General features: G+C 42.6%; 1 protein-coding gene across 1 annotated transcript in view; it reads right to left on the bottom strand.

Moving 5' to 3' along the window:
• Positions 1-5444, bottom strand: part of LOC131578480 (bifunctional heparan sulfate N-deacetylase/N-sulfotransferase 3) — a 52129-nt gene extending 46685 nt beyond the window's left edge. The window contains exon 1 of the mRNA XM_058837189.1: positions 5309-5444. The gene's annotated coding sequence lies outside the window, so the exon portion shown is untranslated. The remainder of the gene's footprint in view (positions 1-5308) is intronic.
• Positions 5445-21809: the final 16365 nt, after the last annotated feature.

Genomic DNA, 21809 nt, shown 5'->3' on the forward strand with positions numbered 1-21809 from the left:
CGCTCCAGATTTTCAAAAAAGCTAAAATATGATGTACTTAACAGTACCTATGTCATGTCCACAAATTTAATTAAACCCTGAAGACAGATCTTCCTGGTGCCAAGATGAGCATCAAGTAAAACTAAACGAGAAAGATCAGATGAGGGAGAGGAAAAGAAACTCCAAGGCATTCTATTCATCAAAACCGCAAAATTCAGCATCAAGAGCGAGCGTACGTGAGCCGTCTCATTCATAGTTAAGAGTCAGAGCAAGATTCCTGCTGTCTGCATAGATTTTACTCTCCTCACTGTCTACTCAGATACCTCTTTATCAATCCCTTCTCTTCTGGGAAGACTTGAACCCAGCCTTGAACCTGACCTGCAGCTGCACAAAGTCTTGCTCAAAGCTTTTGGGCAGGAAACCTGCCCTTCACCCACGCTCACTAATCAGTGCTGGACTAAAATAACACAACCCCAGCTTCTTGGTTTCTGTCTGAAAAAAAACCTGAGGAATGCAGAAAGACCAAACAACAACATGGAAGTACCTTTAGAAGAAATTAACATTCTTAAGCATTGAAATGTCTGATCCTTGCCACACCAGCTTCAAGAATTTCAGTCTGGATGGCATAACAGAGACATTTAATATGGGAACAAGTCAGGTGACAAAGAGAAGTTCCACCCTGAATGAGTTAACACCAGACAGAGGCTTCCAGACAGATGATTTTTCATTACACACACCAAGGGTTCTCTTCATCTTGGGTTTCCAGCTCAGCTGCCTGAATGCCAAGAAACACATCATTTTAGTGCCTAAAATTATCACTGACTGCATTCTGCAGGAAAGCTCTACATACACCTACTTGTCTTTGACAACCACAGACCTGGCTGGTCCAGATACAGAAAAAGTGAGAACTGACACTGACCTAAGCTCAGAGCAAGGAAGGGCCGATGAGACAGAGCTGCTTGAACTGGGTATTACACAAGGGTTGCAACCCAAGAAACACTTGCAGCAAGGACACGGTTCCTAATGCCATTCCATAGAGAGGAAAATCTGGAGCCAGCCCAGAAACCCGTGTCTGCTTCAAGAAAAGCCCAGTCATTGTATCCTCAGCTCCTAATTGCAGGCACCCCCGTGGGGCTACAGCGGGCAGCTGCAAGGAGGAGTGGCTGGAACTGCCAAGACAGATGTGAGGTTCCTCTGTGAGGAATGAGGAACTCTCTGAGGCAGCAGGACACAGCCAGACTTGGCACAGTCCCTGCTGAAGACAGTCAGGAAGCAGGACGGAACAGAGCAAGGCACAAGTTTTAAATGCACGCTCTCTTGTATCAGCTTGAGGCTCACGTAATTTTCACTTGCTGGTTTGTATGGCAGGAGTTCAAAAGAACGCAGGAAGAAGAAAACAAACAATTCAAAGAGTTCTCTAAGCCTTGACAAGATACAGTTGCTTTCCTCCAGGGACAACAGCATTTTCCCCTGAGCAACAGAACTTGCTGGATACTCTAGTGCTGTATTACAGCTAAAATAACTCACAGTGCACCCCTGACAGCGCCATCCTTGGGATGCTCCTCACATGACACACCGTGGGACCTATGGAGATTGGGACAGCGACCTTTATCACATCTCTAGACGTGGCTTCAGGGAAGATGGTCCTTGCTCACTATCATTTCCTACAGTAAAACCAGACAAAAGGTCTAATTCTCAATGTACCTACAGTGAGTGTGTGAGAAGCAGCATTTCAGAAGAGGACAGTACCTGAAGAGTCTCACTTTCATTACAAAAGAACACAATACTTTACTAAAGGAAGGAGAAGTCATGATAGCTTTGACATCAATAAAAAATATCCAAGAATAAGAAAAAGGCTTAAAGGAAAAAACCAGAAAGAGTCTAGAAAGTCTTCACAAGAGTTCAAGCTTGTTAGTATTGTTCTAGTGAAAAAAAACATGAAAAAAACCCCATAGATAGCATAAGCAGTCTCAGCTCTTTTTGATTTCTACAGTCATGGAATTCAGTGACAGAGGAATGTGGTCCCACCTGTACCTCAAAGCACTTGAGAACAGGTGTCAGATATTATATGAATCCAAGTTCCACAAAGCTGATGTCACAATAAATTTTACCTATAGAATAATTCGTATGGTATTTTTCCATGGTTTGAAGCAATAAAATTTGCATTTTTCTTCTATCTAGAACTTCATTGCTTTAGAAGAACCTGCATTTGATCTCCTACAACCTGCATTTGATGTCCTAGTTTGCATTTTCATGCCACCATGTTAAAATTCAGACCAGAACCCTTTACCTCTGCTGCTCAAAGTAGCAGGTACCAAAATGCTCATTTTAAGGTGAAAATTAGCATCTTTGAATATTCAGAATTTGGTTTTTAACTTACAGTCTCACTATGGAGAAGATCTTGCTAAGAGAAAGCTGAGTCACGGAAGCAAGTGTTGCATTTTGTTATGAACACAGACAGCAAGGCTCAGTGCTCCTGTCATCTACTGCAGAAGCCCAGAACTAGTTCACATGAAAATCTTGCTGGCAGTATAAAGAAATATCACCTTCTTAAGCAGAAGATTTAGCACTCTGAACAGCACTGCTGGGCAGTCACAATTACAGGCATCTGCAGGCAACCAGCACAAAATAGCTGCATCTGAATAGAGATCTTCAGTTTGGATTGGCTTGGGGGGTTTATCATGGCTCTGCTTGTTCTGTTTCAGGTTTTTAAATTCACTAACAAAGTGCCACTGATGACAGAACAAATACTGTGAGGAACCCCAAAGACATGAAGCACACCTCGAGTTCCTACCACTTGCAGCTTTCTTTAGTTTGTTGTTTCATTGGTAAGAATAAATGACCAAATTCTTGAATTCTGTAAATCACGTCACCCTGATAATTTAATGGAAACTCTTCCAGGGAACGCAGCCTACTAAATTCTTCACAGCAGTTCTCAATCCAGTAAAAAAAGATGCTCAAGTAAGAAACTAGGTACCTGCACAGGCACATAAAACTGCATAGAATTTAAAAAAAAAAAATCTATTAAAGTTGAGTCATGACTATCAACACAATTTTTAAAATGACAAGAAACTTTTCTGCACTGTGGTAATACCAAGACCAAAGCAATGGGCTCAACTGAAATATCCATAAATAAGTGAGGAATTATTCTCAAATCAAATTTGTCAAAGCCCAGTAGGAAAACTCTGGTTTAGTCTTATCTCAGGCCCATGCAAGGGCAACTGCTTACTGTGACCCTTGAGTAGAAACAATACAGCTGGGTCAAATTTATAAGTAAAAACATCCTGTTAAAGTGTAACAAAAAGCTTTCATCAAGAACTACTAAAACAGAGCCAGTTCTGGGTTGAGTATCCATCAATATTATTCAGGTAGATCACATTTTTCTGGGGACATATTTTAAATAATTCTCTTCTAATAATCCCCATCATTCCCATCCTGTTCTTTACCTGCCTGGACAGTGCCACAGTGCTGGTGACATGCTGGTGATTTATTACACGAAGGATGAGTTTTAAATGAAGAGCAGAAAAAAAGGAGGCATATTGTTTAGTGTATTACTACAGACATTTAAATCTCACATGATTAGAATGCTGCTTAACTGCTTTGAACATAAAGGTCTGCTCTGGCCAGTCACTAAGAAATACAAGTTCCTCAAAGGAAGCATTCTGAAGTCATTTTAGCGTTACTAGAATGGAAATCTTTGGATATAGAGATGATATGGTAGGAAGCAGCAAAGTGCAACTGAACACAACCAAACCTGGGGTGAACAGCAGGGCTCAGATTGTTAAATCAGTTACAAAAACACCAAACAAGCGTCCAAACCCTGAGCATGCCTACTTACAGCATTATTTTACTGACTGAAGTATTCAACAGCTCAAAGGAGTAAATCCAGGCTGAGAATGAGACCTTACAACTGCATATTAAAAAGATATTTTCAGCTTGTAAAAATCGTGATATGAGACATGACAAGGGAAGTCTTTGAGACCCTTTAATATCACCTAACAAACTCTGCAATGTGTGAATATTGAAGGGCTTATATTCTCTCATAGCTGTGAGGGAAATAAAAAAAAAAAAGGCAATGGTTTAGGCAGCACAGAAATTCTGGTGGATAGAAATTCTTTTCATTCTTTTTCAAGTCCTTGAGGTAAGCAGTTCTCAGTTTCTACTGTACCTGTGACATCCTTAGCTCCATGCTGCATTGCCTAATGCAGCACTAGAGACACCTTTGAAAAGTCTCTAGTGATAGAGATCCAGGATAGAGATCCATACATGACAGTTTGTCAAGAAAAAATATTTATAACCATTAAACGTACAATGTTTAAAAATAGTTTAAAAGAAGGCTCTGAAGACTTCAACAGAACACAGAAGTTTGGTTTAGTCTTCACATCACTCTTCACCTTCACACAATACTTTCTACAGGAAGAGCTTTAAGCTCCTGACATCACACAATTTTTCTGAGATAAACCCTGTAATTCTTCAGCAATTGCAGAAACTTCACTATCTAAACAGTAAATGATTTGCTCAAGGTCTCTGAGATAAATGTCCAGCACACTGTCTGCTCCATGCCCATACCATTACTTCCCTTTTCTCCTACAGCTGCCAAGAATAAAGAGTTAATAAGGCAGAGTTCAGCACCATTCCTTCAGAGAGAACTGCCTGGGATGCTGAGAGCGAGAGAAACCCCGTTTCTTTCACTTACCATTTTCTTAGGAAGAGAAACCCCCACCACACCAAACCCTGAAGCAATTATCCAGCACAGCACACCACGTAGTGAATTGAATAATAGAAAAGTTTTCTGCCATTTCCCGAGGCTTGCACATGACAGCTGAAACGAGCAGCAACACACATCCATTTCTGATGGCATCTGGGGAATCCAAGCAGCTATAACCACCTGAAGTTATGAAGAATTACCGCACTAGGCTGACAAATTTTGCTCCCCAACAGAGCCATAACCAATTCTCACAAACACCAGAGGGCAACAGCGTCGCGCAGAACGCCGCGAGGAGAGCGAAAGGGAAAAGCCCGGCCACTGAAGGGCTGCTGCGGGCACCGCGCCGGGCAGATGCCGAGTGCGCCGGGAAACAAGAAAAACCAACCCAAAGCCCAAGAAACACCAGCGAACAGCCCCGCAAACGCTGCCTCCGCAGCGGGAGCCTCAGCGCCGGGCAGCCGCCCCGTCCCGCCGCGCTCCCGGCCCGGGCGGTGCCCGCAGCGGAGCGGGAGCCTGCGGCCGCCTCGGGCACAACTTTGCCGGGATCAGGGGGCCGGCGAGCGCCGACTTGTGCGGCTCGGCCGCGCCGGGCCCGCGGGCACCGCCCGCCCCGCTGCTCACCTCCAGCCGCGCTCCGCCGACATGTCCCCCCGCGCTGCCTCAGAGCCCGCTGCCGGCCGTGCCCTCAGCACAGGCTCCTCCGGGACAGGCGCCGGCACCCGGCGGGCGCGGAGTCGCCCCGGGCGCGGAGGTGCGGCGGGGCTGCCGCCGGGGCTGCAGCACCGCCCGCCAGCCTCGCCGCGCCCTCCCGGAGGAGGAGCCGCGCTCGCCGGCCAGGGGCGGGCGGGGGCTCCGCCGCGCCTCCTCCCGCATCGCCCGCCCTCCTCCGAGGCTCGGCCGGGCCGGGGGCGGCCCCGGGCCCGGGCCCTCAGCCTGCTGCCGCCCTCAGGCTGCTCCCGCCCTCAGCGAGCCGCGGGCCCGCCCCTCACGGCACCTGCCGCGCCCCCCTCCCACACGAGGGCCGCCGCGCCCTCCCTTGGGGGATTCTTAATCCCTGTCTTAAATAAAGTAGGATTTAGTACTTTTCTTCCCCGCTCCTCCGAAACCAATTTAGGAAGCCCGTGCTGCAGGCGCGCTGAGGGGAAGTTGAAGTCGCACCCTCCCGCCCAATCCCCCGCTCTCAGAGCAGCTTTAGGCCGATTTCTGAGCCGGTCTAAAGGCAAGGGTGGAAATTCCGTGAGGTCAATTCCATTTTGTCAAGACAATGTAGGGTTAAAATCTTGAGAGAATGCCAGTTAATGTGTTTGCAGCCTCGCTGCTTTTCTTGATTGAATTTCCTAACCCTATGTTAAACACAGTTAGTCCCACTGCATTTTTCACTGATACCCTGCATCCCTCGCTCTGGAGATGGAGCTGCTCCATTACTGCAGGTGAGGGAGTTACGGTTCCCCGTCTGAACTGCATCAGCTTCCACAAAAGGGAAATAAAATTAATAAATTTTACAAGTGCCCTCTTGATCGAGCTAATTTACCTACAATTGCCCAGTGATTGTTAGCTCACCTAATGGCTGACAGTTCAATACATCGGATTAACTCCATCCCTGGTGCTTGTCTGTCCAAACCTTCCTTTCTGTGACTGATGCAAGGCAAAAACTTCAAGGAGAAAAGTCACCCGAACGTTGCCTTTCCAAACATCAGGAGAATTGACAGCTCGTAATTCAAGAATACTGTCATTTACTTTCTCCTCTTTTTCTCCCTTTAATTCTCATGACACACTGAATACCCCAAATTTTACTGTCTTCTAAGCTAAAAAACAGCGCAAGGTCCATCAGCTAGACTTAGAGCAGAAAAGAGAACTTGTCAAAAGGGTTTACAATGTATAAGGTTATTAATCCTTGGAATAGAGACTCCAGCTGAAATCCTGTTGCCCTCTCAGTATTCTACAGAAAGGGATTTTCTCCCAGATTAAGCTTCTCGACCGGGACAATATCCTGACAGAGCCTTGTTTTGGGGACTCTACTTTTCTTAGAACAGGCTAGGAAGCATGGGGTGGAAGTCAAGTGACTAAAATTCTCAGCTGTGAGCTCCAACTCACGGTTTCTCTCCTACCCTTCTCTCTGAGCAGCTGTTTTTAGGTTATCGCTGGCCAGCCTGGACAGAAACGTGTCGGAGAGCGCTTGTCCTCGGAAGCACTTGGTTGCTCACCGAGATGTGCCAGACACCTCACAGCTGAGGGCTGCGGTGCTCAGCGTCACCAGCTGCAGCGCTGAGCGCTTCTGGCAGGAATATTAACAGCTTTCATCATCCTTGGTGCTACTTTTCAGGTTTTTTGCTCTTGAGCTGTCAATGCAGCGTGAACTGGGAGTGATGTCTTAGCTGTTCTTTGAGCAATACATCTTAGGACACCGCTGACTGCACTTCTGGCCAGGATTTCTGCCTGGCACACAGTACTTGACAAAAAAATAGGAAAATGAGTAGTAAATCCAGACAAGAAATCAGGGAGGAGGAAAACCTACTGAACTGCAGGCAAAACAGAGACACATCTAGACAACTGCTAGACTCCACCGTGAACTAAGGACTCAGCTTTCTGCCTTTCTCACTGCCGGCCTCTACACACAAATGCTCCCTTTCCCATTCATGTTTTGCTTCCAGCTCAAGTCTTCACCTGTTCCACGTCCTTCTGCACCGTCAGCAATCTCTCTTCCTCAAATGAACTGAATCCCACCCTGTCTCAGGGTCTCAGCACTTTCAGGCAATTGCTGCAAGAAACGCTTCTAACCACTGCATGGCTCTACATCTGCAAATGAACTCCTGGTCCTGCTGAAACCTGTGCAAAATTTTGGTTATTTTTGGTGTGGTGATCATTACTCCAACTGCCAGCACAGATTGCTCATACCATGTACAGACTGACTACACTGCATGTCAGAAGGGTCGTCACCGTTTGGAGCATTACTTGTAATAGCAACACTTTTCCATTAATAAAGAAATACTTTTTCCAGTCCTGCCACTTCAAAGTTTAGAGACATCTTTTAACCAAACACTCATTTTTATTTGTATTATTTTTGTTGGCAATTTCTTGCAGGAAGACATTAAATTGAGATAGGTATTTGAAAACAAGGAGCATCAAGGCAATTGCTTGTTATTAGTCATTTCATGATTACTTTTTTAAAGCTATTACAAATGCTGCTAGTCAAAAGGCAAACTTATTGTAGATTTATAATGCTCTTTGGATTAATCAGAAACTCGTGAAACTGGAAAAGGTTTTCTTTACAAGTTGCATCTATATAATGAGGAGAAAAATGTGGCCTAACATTTAAGAAATGCTTGTGGTCCAAAATGTAATCAGCTAAGAGGCTATCTCAGAAAAGAAAAAACCCCAACACTGTTCAAGTTTACAACTGAGCTACATTTTTCCATTATTGTGATTACAATACCCTTCACTTGTGAAGTGTGTAATGACTATTCTGTAGCAAACAATACAGGAAACCAGCCACACTTACGGATTTTCCCTATAAAGCCACTGGCTTTCAGATGGAAAACCCATTTATTGTTTCTTTTCAGAACTTTCTATTTAATTTTCAATAACTTAGCCTAAAAAATCTCACTATCTGCATACATGATAGTAATGTCTTTCAAACCAGTGGAAGGAAGTTGCTCATTGCATGCTGTGGGTGCTGACTGCTTGGCAGCAGAAAGGCAGTTTTATCTCCAGGCTTAGAATAAACTATTGTTATAAATATGTTTTGTTCCACATTCATCAGGGTATCAAGACAACTGTCATCTATGCACAATGATCAAATGGGCAGCTCTGGAATTCAAGCAGCTCAGGAATTCATTAGGTGTGTGTGAGCTGCAAACCCACCCTTTACTGCTCAAGTCATGCCATGTGAAGTGTAAGACAGATCCATTAATGAGGAGGACTGAGCATTTTCCATTGCAATTTACCAAGAAATGTGCTTCTGAAAAGAGAGAAAAGACTCTTCCTTCCCATTATATCAGGGTCAGAGGTTCCAAGATAATAAATATACAAAAAAAAAATAAATAATAGCAGCATTGATTCAGAATGTATTAATTTTAGTGAGTTTTTTCAAATGTATGTCAATTTGAGTGAAAGCTCCTTAGCAATATTGAAATTGGTTACAGGAAAGGGATAATGGGGATGGAAGAAAATTAAAAAGAAACCAAGTCTCTGCAAGCACAATCAACAATCTGGAGCATCTCTGCCCTTTGAAAGAAAGTAATGTGTAATTAAAACTTCTGTTAAAAATTGATTTTAGAATATGTAATAAAATAGAGTTAAGAATCTATATTATTACCCTAAAATCAATTTGTTTTCCACACCAATAACAAAAGAGAAGTTCTAAAATAGTCTTGTACATTGCAAAGAGGGAAAACATTCAAACTGCTATATCCAGCACTTCAGTTGAGCAGTAATACAAACACTTCCCAAAGCAGAATGTCATTCACAGTCAGCTGGAAAAATCATCATAGTTTCTTCTTTCCTTTCCCTTGGCAGAAGGAACTCTGGAGAAAATGGGTAATTTAGATGATTTTTTTTTGTTTTTTTTTAGAAATGCAGAATGCTTTAGCCCTGCCTTCAACTTCCTCACACCCTTCCCTTTCTTCTGTATAAAAAATCCCTCTTGCCTTGTGTGCGCCTGAACACACAGCACCTAAAGCACAGCCCCGCTTCCCTGTGGCAACAAACAAAGAGCAATAAGCAGAGGAGTGGGAGGCTACTCAGCATGCAAGGTAATGCTGCAGGATCAATGGCAGCACTGTCTGCTCCAAACTGAGAGCTCATCAGCTGGCAATCACTGAGGTGAGAAAGGACGTGGGGACCAGTCAAAGTTAGGGATTGTCTGTCAGCAGCCAAAGTGATGTGTCTGGAAAATACTGCAAGCAGTTTTCAGACAGGAAAAGAAGAGGTGGATGTATGGAAGTGTTGATGCTGTTTCATATGGCTGAGGTACACCCTCACTTGGAAGGCTGGTTAAAGTTTGGGGAAAGTGATTCCAAGCGGAAGAGGTGGAGAGAAGAGCTGTCCCCATGATCAGGTGAATACACAGCATGATAGTCGAGGTGAAGGTTGAGAGCTGATATAGCTGCAGCACTCGAGGGGGAGACATTAATATGCAGTGGTAGCTCACAACTATTTAAGAAAAAGAGATTTTTGGCATAATAACAATTGGGTAAAATTGGTGCAGAAAGTTAGGATGGAAATTAGAAGAAGCCCTTAAATCACCAGAGCGAAGCAGACGCATTCTGTGAGCAGTGAGGGCAAAAAGTGTGGTTAACCTGGAGATGGAGCTTGAGTGACCATCACACATTGCTCATCACGGTGCTGGCCCAGCCTTGATGGAGGATTCAGAGCATCCATCCATCAGTGAGCCCAGAGTTTTTATAGTGCTGGGAGATCAAACCCAACAAGAACAGGAATAAATCCTCATCACTGATGCTGGAGTTGCTATCGGCTGTTTCAGCTGTGGTTTGTTTGTCACACTGGTTCTTTCAGGCTGTCTGTGGGCACTAGAGAAGAGGAGCACCTGCACTCTGTTCACATGAATATGAACATCTCCTCACAAGTCATCATTTTTTAATGAAAGCCTGTATTCTGGAACATAAGATGTTAGCCTCCAGGGAAACATATCAGCTTGTCATCTGTCCCACAAGTCAACAGGTAAAGAAAAAAAAGGGAGAAATTGTTTTCTTTCCTGCTAGAATTCATTTGAATACCAGATCTTTCTGCTTATTAATATTTCAGTTCTCCCCAAACATGAAATGGATTGAAATATCAGCTAAACCGGTAGAACTCTTATGTTTATCATGTATTATTTTGATTTAATCTTAAGAAATTACGTCAATAGGTTGCCCATATGTAATCATGCACCATGCACAGAGATCTTAATTACCCTGTTCATCAATATTCATGATAGCCCATATTATGCAGGTTATTATCCTATATTGTTATAGGTGATGCCCCATGAATACCATATGGGAGAGGGATTTAAAAAAGGTTACAGGCTAATAAGTGTATTTTATTCCACTCAGAAAACTCAAGAGAAACAGCTCTTTTCAAAGATCCAGAGACTGTAATTACATGCAAAATGTTAAGTCACCTTAAAGGCAAATGCTAACCCAGACAGACTGAAGATTAAAATTAAAAGCTAAAACTTCCTATTGTTAACAGTGCCCCACTGCACTAGATATTGTGCAAATATATGAAAAAGGGGACTACCATCACAAGGAGTTGAATTCTACCTTTCAGTTTGGTTGTTCCAGAGCAGAAATTGTAGTAGGTTTAAGCTAACAGCTGGTGGTCATCTAATAGCAGTGAATAATAACACTTTATAATGCCACAAATATTGTATGCAATTCCCTGTCAAGTTTCCTCGGAGCTGTGCCTAGAAAATGCTGCTTTGGCATGTCAGCCTTACCACTTAATTTCATTTACCCATGGTGTGCCACAGCTCTTGCACATCGTGCCTGCTCCTGGGCCACAAACTCTCCAGGACGGGGCACAGAGGCAGCTGGACAACTCAGGGGATTCACCTGAAATAATCTGGACGCAGCTCCCTGCCCACTACCTGCTTCTGAAATGTTACAGGCATCTGTGATGATATGGATTTGTGCACAGGAAGAGATGCTCCTGCCATCCTTCAGTGCAGCAGGGGGAGCACAGCCGATCTCTCTGGCACACCACAGCGACTGTGACGCTCTGACAACTCACCGATTTGTAACTATCTCCGTAGAGCCTGCAAACGGCTCAAGGGCCACTGCACTGGACACACAGGAGATCAGGGGATGCAGGAGGCTCTGGGAAGGCTGAGCCACACTGAGTTTAGGGAGAAAGCCCAAGTTCACCGTAAGTGAGCAACACAGCCAGCAAAGAACTGGGGAGCTGGGATTTCTGCCGAGGAGCTCCTCCCTCAGTCCACTTCTGAGGCTGGTGTTTTTCACCGAAGGGCACTATCAGAACTTCTCAACTCCTACAGAACATTGTTAGTTAATTCTTTTCTAGAATTAGTATTCTGCTCTCCCAAACACTACTTGCTGTTTGAAGCAGACTGCAAACTGATGGAGGTGCACACTTGGCCTGCAGCAAAGGAGCATTCTCCTTCTTTATCTTAACACTGCAACATTTCTCCTCTTTGACATAAACAGTGTCCAAAGCACTCTAGTCCCATCCACGCCCAGTACAAAGAGAACAAACAAGGAATGATTTATGCACGCTTGACTGGGCTCTATATCTTATTAGATGAAGATGAATTACTGTGCTGGACAGGGACACGTTCTCCTGAAAAATCCATCTTTGTAGACTCTGGTGCTCACTCTCATGCTTTGTGCAAATGTATTTTAGCGTGCTATTGCCATTTTCCACTTGGTGACGTCACACACAGCAGAGAGGCCCTGGCTGAGCACCGAGGGAGGTTCCCTTGCTAGGAGACTGCCATAGCTGCAAGACACAGCTCCAGCCCATGACTTCCAAATGCTCCTGTGTTCTGGGACAGGTGTCATTTCCCAACTTCTGCCGTGTGCTGATGATGTCATTGAAGCAAAAGATCGAATCCTCTCCCTCTTTCCTTCCATGATCCCGTTGTATGCACTGCACTCCCTGCCTTCGTAGCCACTTCTGAGATGAGTCTGTCCCTTCATACACAGAGAGACAATTTAATATTGTTGAAACTGGACAGAAAGCTGAGGGTCTGCATCTTGTGAGAAGTTTTATGCATGGCTATGGTAAGGAATTGATGCTTTCTTCTAGGGAAAAATCTGTTTCAAAACGCATGAATTTGTTCAGCTGCTGTCAGAAAAAGCCCAATACACTTTATCCTTAAGTCACTGGACAGGCACATTAGCCACTGCTCAAACCAGCAAAGCAGTAAATTAACAACAAATAAGCTAATTTTTCCCATCCTCCTTCCATTTTCTTCAGCTTTCAGTATGAACTGATCAAACTCAAATTTAATTTGTCTCCTCCCACAGTATCTTACTCTCTACCCGTGTAAACACTGAATAAAATCCATTTTCAAGCTCCTTCTGAATGTAACGCAGTGACAGCACTCATGTGAGACAAGCTGCATTGCATTTTTTAATAAATCAGTCTTTACAAAAGCATTTCTAGAACTCCTCTTCTAGAACTGGCAGCGTAATGAAGAATGTCCCTACCTCTTAGTCTCAGACTGGAATATTAAAATACTTTTCAACAGCTGAATTTCCCTGTGAAGTTTTTTAATTACAGACTGTGCTCTTATTTTACTCAGTACAGCTTCACTTGCAAGAGGCAATACCCCGTGATTTCAGGGCCACAGCTATCAGGTCCCTGCTCAGTATCCCAGCTAAGATACCAGACAAAACCACCTGTGATGCTGTCGTGTGTCTTCCTTGCTGCAGGCGTGCACTGGGCTCTGAACTGACAACTCTCACTTCACAAAAGCCACTGAAAAGCGATTAAGAAAGGTTTATTATGAATCCCCTCTGCATATAAAGCTACCACTGACCTTTGAGAATTTTTTGCATTATAGGACCAAGTCTCAGATGGTGATGATTTCCAACTGGTGTGGACACGAGCCAGCTTCAAACATCAGCTCTAGAAGCAAAAAGCCCTGTGAGGGTAATGATGCCCTTAAGACACACACTTGTATAGGTTTTCCCTTTAAAAACAGTGAATCACATCCCTTTTCCTAGCCTTCAAATAAAAAGAACAATACTTTTCCATAGAATTGTAAGGCTGCACTCCAACATGATCTAACAAGAGTGATGCCAACTCCTGTACGCTTCGAAGGACTATTGCACAGAAAACGACCCCTGTTCTGTAGCAGACATTCCCTAGTGCAATGTTTTTTCTTTCAGCCTTAATTGAATTTTGCAGCATTTGCTTGTACATGTTGATGTTGTCCACAAAAGCTTTGCTTTCTCTCTCTTTTTTTTTTTTTTTTTTTTTTTTAATTAGATGTGCCATTTACAATTCGCCTTCTACCAGGTCAAAAACCAGAAGAACAGAAATCCAACTTTGCATAACAACCGTCAATTCAAATTGCTAAATCAAGCCAAGAGTCAGTATAATGCAATGTTAATTTTCATAGGGTAGACAGAATATGAAATATTTTTATATCCCTAGTCATTAACAGAGTACATCAGGTTTATGTTTTGAAATCAGATTGTTACCAAGAGCTCTGTGTTTAAAGCTATTTTATGAAGCCAAGAAAGGAAAAATCCAAGACTTACTGGGGAGCTGGGAAATTGTCACCATGCTGAACACTCTGTTATTCCTGCCCTGAATTGGCAGCTTGGGCAGCGTTCTTATTGGAGAACTGGGAGAACATGAACCCTCCTCTGCCATCTCATGCTCAGATGCCTGTGAACAAAACAGATATTTAAATTATCATTTAAATGAATGAGTTCAGTTGAACTTATTTCCTTCCACTGCTGACCAGGAGCAGTAGGGCTTCAGGAATTCTCTCTCCTCTTGTGCTCCTTGTAATTCTACATTTTCTGAACTGCCATTTGTACTTTATTGTGCACAAGAGGGAGAAGGGCTCTATCAGCTGGGGGTCTGGGTATACTCAAACTTTGTGTGGACTCTCCAGTGGGTGTCCAGAGATCATTCAGTGCTCAGTGTCAGTACTGGAAGCCAGCTTTATTCTCTTCCCTCTCCCTGCTGTGCAGGTATGCACAGTCTCACAGGTGTAGACATGATGGAAAATGCCAAGCACAAGAACACAAATCAGAAAGGCCCCTGTGCTTGCAATGATGAGCTTTTGAAGTCACAGTATCTGATACTATTTTGTCCTTTCCAAACTGAAACTACTGGCAAGAGCCTTAAAAACTCTTGTTGAGCTGAGAACAAATTGCACACACAACCAGCCCCATGGCAGTCTGCATGCATGTGTTCACTGCTAACTTTCAGTTATGTCATCTGCTCTTCAGAAACACGTCCTGTTTTCTGGAAAACATCCTTGGATCCTTCCTCCATTGTTTTGTCTCCATGGCTCATCAATTAGCCTCTACTGAATGTGATGAAGGACTTGTACACTTTGTTTATCAAAAACCACGTGACCCTTTCTTTGATCCTTTTACAGGACAGCAGAGTTACTGGGATAAAGTATCTTTGTTCAAAATGTTCATAATGTGCACTTCTCCAACATTCATCAGAGTTAATGGCATCCCGCTTAAACAAAGTGAATAAAAACATCAGTATCATGTTTTTCACCAAGTTTGAACTTTGCAGTCACCCACACTGCCTGACAAATAATAAATAATAAACTCCCTTGACCTCATATTCCCAGGACTTTTCTATTTTTTTTTTTTTTTTTAAAGTTTTTATACAGAGTAGGGCACACAAAAAAAGACAACCTGGTCTGTCAAGTGTCTGAAAAACATCTACTAAGCCTTATCCAAATGCTCCTACATAATGAAACCTCTCCTGTACTCCTGTCAGTCCCTGAGATTGAAGTTCAAGTCTTAAAGGCTCATTTTCAATATCTCCTCAGGTAGTAGAAATCCAGGAAGAGATTTCTTTTGAGAATAAGCACAGCCTGTGTCCATGTTGCTGCTGAATTTCATCTGCCTCTATGAGAAATAACTGTTTTCCTTTCTGGGAATTGCAAATAGTAGAATATATTAGTTTTCTATTCTTCTATTCCTCTTTTAAATGAAGGCAATAAGACTCAAAGATATGAAGCTTGGACACAGATGTAAAGGGTCATAAACTGACAGGAGTAAGCAAAATCCAGAATAGCAGGGATCCATCCAGTGACAGTGTCTGTGAAACTGGAAGGTATTGCTGGGACAGGCTGGGTGAAGAGACTGAAGTGGATAAACTTCAAATGGGGGAATCCACGATGAGTCTTGTGAGCTGTAAGAAAATGCGATAAACGTGATAAACGTGATAAAAAATGTGCTGAATGGAAATCAGTGCTATGGTTCTCTTGTAATCTATCCCACCAGCTGGGCACATCAATCCTTGCTGCCTCCTCCAGCTCTCTGGCACACAGATAACCCCACCTGAGACACCCCTGTACATGAACAGAGTCCAAGGGAGCAGAGCCAATGGGCACACACTGAAAGGCAGGAGGTTCCTCTGCTTCTCACTGTGGGGGTGACCGAGCATTGGAACAGCCTGCCTGCACAGGCTCTGCAGTTGCCATCCCTGGAGCTGTACAAAACATTTGGAAATGTTGCTGGGCTGCTGCTGTGGGTGACACAGCCTGGATGAGATGAATCCCACAGGGCCCTTCCAGCCTCAGCCATTCAATGATTCCATGACACTAAAGCATTTAATTCTCCCCTTGCTGCTGCTCTGCGGGTGCTGTTTCACAAATGCCTTCAACTCAACCTCTGCACATTCTCAAAAGTCACTGGTGAGATAATTGTTTGACTTGCTTGACTTCCTCGAGGACAAATTAGATTCTCCTCATATATGCTTTACCTTTCCTTACATTATTATCTTGCTCCTGTAGACCTTATTCAATGAGGCAAAACCCCTGTGATTTTAATGACAATATTGCCATAGTTACTGTAGGACTGTGCCCTAGAAAACCATCAAACTTTTCTCTTCTTTTTTTTTGTAATTACCATTTTAGAGGCAAATTACCTGTGGTGCTTCCTGCAGTTTATTTATGCTTCAGAGTGCAGGAATACACAACTTGAAGCTCTTTGGCTGCGAAGCCCTTCACCCTGCTGATAGCTGATATGATTGAAGCCCTAGCCCTGATGTTCCTAACTCATAGTTGAATTTAGCCTGGTGCTTTGTGAGCAGCCATCCAGTCTCTCTGCTCTCAGGTACGACTGGAGGGGCCTCTGCTGTGCCAATTTGACAGCTCTAGCCAACCTTGGCGGCCTCTTTTACAATCTGCTTTGCTTTAAAAGCGGGCTGTGATGCTGGGACCACAATAAGTACAAAATATGTTACCATCAGATATACAAACAAATCTCTGAGGCATGGGAGATGTTCTTACAAGAATGTTCTGCTCTGCTTGGTACAGTCTTCTTGGTCTGAAACTTTTAGACTATACTAGAATTGGAGATAATTCAAAAGCTGGAAAAATAAATCTCTTCTCAGAGATACTTGCTGTCATTTTCCATGAAAACTTAATTAGTTTTCTCTCCCTGTGACCAAAAACCATGTCTTTTCTATTGTCAGACCTGGAAGAACTATGAAACTTAAGCACAAGTACATGTCGTGATGCTAATGAAGCTTTGCCTTAGTTTCAATCCGCTCTTTGCAGAAGCAATCAGACTAAATCACACTGAGTAAAAACAACCCACACCCAAAAAACCTAAACCAGCTCAAAATCCTGTTTTCTCCTACCTTAGAAGAATTTAAGGACATAGTAAAAAACGAAGAGGATTTTTACTGTCTCTTGACCTCTAAAACACATGAAGATAAACAGGCAAATAATATTTAAATTGAAGCTGATCACTCTTTTCTTCTGGTTAATAGTTGACTTATGCTCAAGAAGAGCAGCCAGAAGAAAAGTCCACTACAAGAAAAAGAAATTACTAAAATATTGGTTTTATTTTCATGAATACTTAACAGAGTCTTTGTTCATGAGCTATGTATCTCCTTAAAAAGAATTTATTTCATATTGCGGTTTTTGAGCAATCTCTGTGGAAACAGTACACATGGGAATGCATCTGTGAAATAAATCCTGCTTTCTGTAAGCTAGTTTGACATAATTAGGTGGAGAAATAGCCTATTTCTATTGTTTTTATTTTTAATATACTAAGAGGGATGTGTACTTGACTTAAGATATGAACCAGAGGACAGGTTTAACTCTGAGATACACAACTCAGAGTTAAGGTCAGTATAGAAAATACTAAAATACTTTAGCTTTAGGAGATACCATCTTTGTATGTTCACATACTTTCATGCTACATGTAGAATCCAAATTATTTCTTATATTCATATGGAAAACACGTGCATGGTGATATTTCCTTTACTGCACAGAATTTTACCTTTCCAGCTTGACGGAATGTTGGGATGGCTTCCCTCTAAAAGCCAGTGAGGATGGTGTCTGAATTGCTCTGGATGTGTACAGAGGGGGGAAAAAAAGAGAGGAATAACATCTGCAAACTTCATTATGATGATAAATGTGGAAGGCTGGTGATTTATATAAATAGGGTTGCCTCTAAGGTAGGATGTACCTCCTGCAGGCTGCAAGAACAAGGCACAGGCACTTGGGAAACAGAAGAACAGAACATGTGACCACTGAAATGAAGTTGTGTGTGGATGCCTTAATTGTTTTGTCTTACCCTTACTGAATATGACAGCAAACCTTCTACAAGTAACAACTTGATGAAAATGCTCCTGTTTAAACTCAAAACAAGGTTGGAGTTAACAAAACATCTTGGTGTAGAAATGTTTGAACGTTTTATCCTAATATTTATTGCCAGAATTATTGCCTGTAAGCCCTTGACACTGAACCTCCTCACTTTGTTAACTGACAAACACAGAACAAAAACCGACTGTGTCTGCTGAAGAATGCAAATATCGGGGAAGAGATAAATACAGACACACCAAGGGCAGGCAAAGAACCCTGTCTGAAGTCATTCTAATGTTCCCAGGCAGTGCAAGCAAAATAACTGAAAGGGATGAAATAGAAGGATCAGAAAAGCTGGAGAACTCTGGGTTAAGGAAGTAAAGGGGAAGGTCAGGGGGGTTCTGAAGAGCAGTGAGAAGCTGGGCAGAATTGATGAATATGGAAGGGATCTCAGTAATGCCCTCCTCGCTCACTAAACCGGACAGAAATTAAGATGCTCTGACGTATACTGACATTTATCTCCTTCCACTGCTCTCATTAAAATTAGCCTACAGTTACTTGTAGCTTTGCAATGTGTTGAGATGAAGAAGGAAAAAAAGTAGTTTTGAGAGCAGCTAATTTGGAATTAGTTTCTTCACAGATCAGAAGATATGTACATAGCAGAACCTCATTGATTTATACCAGCATGTAAGAAAGAGCAAAGGACAGTGAGACACTGCTCCTCACAGAACTGCAAAGCTGTATCCCATTCAAAAGCAATCAAAGCAAGAGAAAAAAGACTATGAAAACAATTCTGTTCCGAAGGATCTTTTTGTGAAAGATTTGTTTTTAAAGGAAGGTAGAAATAAAACAGTTTGGGCTTCCAAAAAGTAGTTTTCAACACAGAGTTTGTTCAAGTTTTCCCAGTGACTTCATCAAGGGCCTTTCAAACCTAGGAGGTAGCACAGCCCACCTGGAATAAGTCAGCTGTGCCTTGGGAATGATGCAGAAGGTTGGATAAATCACTGCACTGGGCACAGGCTGTTGCCTGAAGGACAGGGATCTTGACCCTGCCAGGTCCAGCCTGAGAGAAGAGAAAAGCATTCCAATCAAAACACACATCCACGTGTAGTTCTGAGGGCTTCACTTTCCAAAACAGAAGAAAACATAACAGAGGTGGAACAGGAAGAATGTTCAGACAGAAAAATATGGTTAAAACTTGTTTAAAATCAAAGCCATCCTGTGAAGAAGGAAGAGAACTCCAGGCAACTTTTGGTTTGGTAAAGAAATAAAGGCAACAATAACAACAAAGCCTACCTGTAAATCTAGGGATGGAATAAATGAGATGGACACTGGCAGAAATTACAGGTTATAGTACAGGAGGGTCATGTGGCTCACTAAAGACAAAAAGGCTTAAATCCCTGACCAGAGGCAAATACCTACAGCTGTTAACAGAGATACAGAAGAGCTGGAACTACTTCATAAATATTCATAAAACTGAAAAAACAGAGCAGTGCACCTGTATCCTGTGAAAAGAGGTGCTCTCCAGCCTACCAGATGCTAAGAGAATGCTAAACCACAACCATGGGGGTTTCATACTTTTTAGTCAGGCAATCTAGATTATTTCTACCCAGAAGCCTAAAATTTTGGGTCAGCAAATTTTACTGATTTGAATTTTTTAATACATCTTGGAATACCAGGGCACTGACAGAACAAAATCTTATGCCAGTATTTAAAATCTTCTGTATGCTACTCTCTGCAAATGGAGTAAATTCATAAGGAAAGCACAGTTTGGGCAAAATCAAAGTGATTGTGATTCAGCGTGGGAGAAAAGGAGAGAGGTAAATGTATGCATCTGGCCTGACATATGTTTTGGCTCAGCTCTGTGAAAGGAAGAAGATACATCCTGCAAAGAAATGTCACAAAGAACAAGTGATAAATAATGAATAAAGATTCTGCTTTGTTTGTTTATGGAATATCAAGAGCATCCTGCTAGGTGCACTTTCAATTATCATTCATTCTGCACAGCCCTACTGTGATTGCTTTAACCTTGATTTTAAGACAGCAGTAACAGTAATGTGCAAACATATTGGTACAGCCACGGTAGCAAGGCAAGAATGGTGGAAAGTGTATTTATAAAGCAGTAAAATCACATTAAAACTGCTATGCAATAAAAACTACATTGTAGCAGCATCTGGGAAAAGGGTATTCACAAACCAATAATATCCTATTAAAACTAATGTGCAATAAAAGCAAATCACAGCAGAATTTCTAACAGTCTTCAGACCAGGGCTCTGGAAATGGGATTTTGACCCTTCCCAGTGCTGCTGGCTTCAACTCAGCTCTTGGGGCACTGCTCAGGAAGCACCCAGGACACAGCTTGGGTTAAGTAACCAGGCTGTTCTCCCCATTAATCAAAAAAACTCACAGATGCAATGAGTTAACCAATTATACAGCAAAGAAAGTCTTAAAAAGTACACCTGAATCTAATGAAACTATCCTGATGAAGAAAAGAATGAAAAGATGAGTCTCCTTCAAAATGAATGTTTTCAAATAGCACATGGCTGTACTTTGACAAATGTTACACTCTTCACCCAAACTGCAGTGAGAATAACTGCAGTTGAGAAGAAATAATGGGATATTTTTGAATAACTGACTTTGCTTACAATTTGAACCACCTTTGCTGCATCTCTGGATTTTCCCTATGGAAGCTGTAGTCTAAAATCCACCCAAGTTCATTGGAGCTTTTTCACGTCAATGAGCAAATGCCAAACTCCCCACTGTCAAACTGAGGTCCTGTTACACTGAGGGAACCCGATACAGAAAAGCCAAAAAGATTAAAAGTAAACACTGGAAAGTGAAATTAATGTTTGTCAGGGCTGTGGTGGCTTAAATTCAAAGGCTACCCTGCAACTGTAAACAAACATTCCTCAAGGTAAGCAGCACACACAAAGCCATCAGGGAACAACAAAGCTCCAGAAATGTGCTCAGGAGACAAAGTAACAGCAAGAAAAGAGAAATGTGGAGAAAAGTGTAATTCTGTGGTGACACAGAGACACAGGGGAAGCTGCTGGGAGACCAAGTGGGTACCAGATGAATTATTCCATTAGGGACAATATTCTGCTGTCATCCACCTCTCCTGTCTCCAGTGACTGGGGGTGCTGATGAACACCCTGCAGGACATGGGACAGACACAGGGCTCAGAGCCATCCCTGCTGACTGACACCACCACAGGAGCAGGGTCTGACCCTGTTATTGCCCCTGAGGGGAGCAGGACAGGGCTCCTCACCTCCTGCATCCCCCAGAAACAAACACACACCCTGTGCTCTGCACAACAAGGGGACCTTTTCCTGAAAGGCCCCCAGAATCCCAGGTAACAAATGGTTTTTCCTCTTTACTTAAAGAGACTTTTGCCAGATTTCTTGAGCAAAATTCACCACTGCTACTGCAGATGCATCACACTCCTTGTTCTACTGGAATTACTAACTAGTGGGGACTATTTACCCTCAGTTAATGTCTCAGCCCAAACCAAACCCTGGAAATCCACACATGCTCAGTATGCCATTTTAAGATTCTTCACTTAATTCTTTACCAAAAACTCATCTCATGTACATCACATACATGGATGTGCTGGCCTCATGTTTTAAACATCTAAAAAAGCCAATTAGGCTTGTCACTGATCCTGTTGTTTTTTTCTTTTACATTAAGGCTTCTTTATAGTCCAGACCCCTACATGGGATATGTCTCCAACAAAAATAACATAAAAACAAGGAGCTGAATTTTATTCCTCTTGTATAATGAGCTTCCAGTATGGTGCTCACAAAGACTCTGTTCTCATGTAAAGTAAGCAGGAGGGATTAAAAGAGCAAGGGCTGTATT

Source organism: Poecile atricapillus, chromosome 4 (genome assembly GCF_030490865.1).
Source record: "Poecile atricapillus isolate bPoeAtr1 chromosome 4, bPoeAtr1.hap1, whole genome shotgun sequence".
In the NCBI taxonomy this organism is placed as follows: domain Eukaryota; kingdom Metazoa; phylum Chordata; class Aves; order Passeriformes; family Paridae; genus Poecile; species Poecile atricapillus.